Here is a 2,335-nt window from a genome sequence, read left to right as displayed (position 1 = left end):
TGATAACACTTCTAAGCTAGAAGTGCAGAAGTCCATCTACACTCCTCCATGTGCTGCATTTCAAGGATAGCTGAGCATCAGTGTATGGTGTGTAGGGTAACTATCCTGCTCTTCATGACAGCTGATCTGAGCAAGCATTGGACTCCACTGTGGATCCTCATCTTCTGTTGTTACTTTCCTCGCCACAACATTTTACATATTCATTAAGCAGTCATTATCAAGGACATATTCTGGGTGCCCTTATACACTGAGCCCTGTTCTGGGACAGGGAGGTTGTCCTAGTTTGATTTCTGTTGCACTATGACCAACAGCAAACTGGGGAGAAAGGGGATTGTTTGACTTATGCTTCTAGGTCATGGACCATCAGTGAGGAAAGCCGAGTGGGAACTAGAAGGAAACCCACAGAGGGGTGCTACAGCTTTCCCGAGCAGCATCTCAGCTACTTTCCTAAGCATCTCAGCTAGGCTTCTTGCACAATCCAGGCCCACTTGCCCAGGGTGCTGCCTACCCTGGTCTGGGCCCATGCATTAATCACCAATCAAACACCAATCAAAACTACCTCTCACAGACATGGTCACAGTCTGGTCTGATCTGAGCAATTCCTCATCCAAGGTTTCTTCTTCCCAGGGGGCTTAAAGTTGTGCCAAATTGACACCAAAAACCAACCAGTTCGGAATCTTCTACGAAAATGCATAAAATAGGGGTCCTTACCTCACAGAGCTGATCCCATAGCAAGGTGAGCAAAAAGATGCCCAATGGTTTACAAGTACTGAATCCTACATCACTGTAAGTGAACAAAGCAGTTAGACACACAAAAATTGTAATTAGCGCTACCCCGATCCTGAGTTTTATAATTTATAACTTATAAGTGGAGAACTTTCAGCTCATGAAATCTTCTTTCATCTGAAAAATAAATGGGCATGATCACACCTACCTCATGAAATTGATGTGAAGGTAAGTTCCATGGAAGGAACAAATTCTCACTCTGGGATATCCCTGGCTGAAAGGACTTTACTAGTATGAGACAGGGCTTAGTCACTTCAAGGTCACTGGCATCACTGGAATCTACAGGTCAAGAGGTGGAGGCTGGTGTCACTGTCCTGACCATAACATTAAGGCTGATGCAGGACACCAACAAAGCATTGTCTGGACAGCAGAATGCTAGCTTGTCTGCAGCTAAGGTTTCTGGTAAGAGCCGTAGGAACTGCAGAAAAGTGTTTTCTCTCTTCCGCCTTCAGAGAGTATTGGAGAAATGCATATTGTTACTCTGGTTTTCCTCCAGTTTCCTGACTGGCAACTATCATTTCTATTTTCCATGTAAAGGTAACCAAACTATTGGTAACTTGACTATTCGGTCAAGAGCCAATGCATTGCCCAGTTGTACTGATCTCAGGTTAGCCATTAATCCACTTTACTTAGTAGCTTCAAGGAGAAAGGTATGATTTTTGGAAAGTTAAAGATTACTTTTTCCAGTCTTCTTGTCTGATAAAACAAGAAGGCTTCCTTTAAAGAAAATAAGTGACTGTAGCACAGACATAAGTAAAGCTTAAGCTTAGTTGTTAGTTTTGACATAGGGATCATTCCTTCTTGCCTTGAATGCATTAATGAAGGCTGTTCACATGGAGGTGTGTCCCTGCCATCTTTTATTATGTTTTGGCTTTATTTTGATTGCATTTTAGGTTGGACAGTTAGCTAACTTAATATCTCAAATATTGGGAACTTTTCAACTTAAATGATGCTTTTTTTTTGAGTGCTGTAATAATCTAATTTTTTAAGAGAAATAATCTATCATATTGACACGGGCCAGTTGTCTAAGAAAATTCAAGTTATTTTGCAACTAGCCAATAATACTCAGGGTAGGAAATAATTATTATTATTTTTTGTAATATCAGTTGAACTTAAGGACTGACAGGAGACCATAAAAGAGCCAGATGGAAAATGAAGAGATGCCCAAATATTCTATTTTACCCACTACCAACAGGCCACAAAGAATTTTCCAAATCACTTTTTACTTATGTCTTGATTGTTGATTCATCAAATATGTCTTCAATATATTCACAACTCAAACCACATTGCAGCATTTTTGTTAAGGTAAAGAAGGGACTGAAGGTATGAAGGTAGCATTTCTTCTACTTTGGCAAGTGGTATGTTTGATAGAGAATACCATCGGCAGTTAATACTATGTTAATATGCTCAGATCAGTAGGCACACAAGCAAAAGTTGCATCATTCTTATATGATCAGAGACTTTGTGTGCAGGGCACCATCCACCATCTACCCTAAGAGAAGGGGAACTTCGGATACAGTCTGTGAACACATATCAGAGCAAACATATT

The sequence above is a fragment of the Mus pahari genome, chromosome 3 (genome assembly GCF_900095145.1).
Source record: "Mus pahari chromosome 3, PAHARI_EIJ_v1.1, whole genome shotgun sequence".
Classification (NCBI taxonomy): domain Eukaryota; kingdom Metazoa; phylum Chordata; class Mammalia; order Rodentia; family Muridae; genus Mus; species Mus pahari.
Note: the sequence above shows the minus strand (reverse complement) of the source record.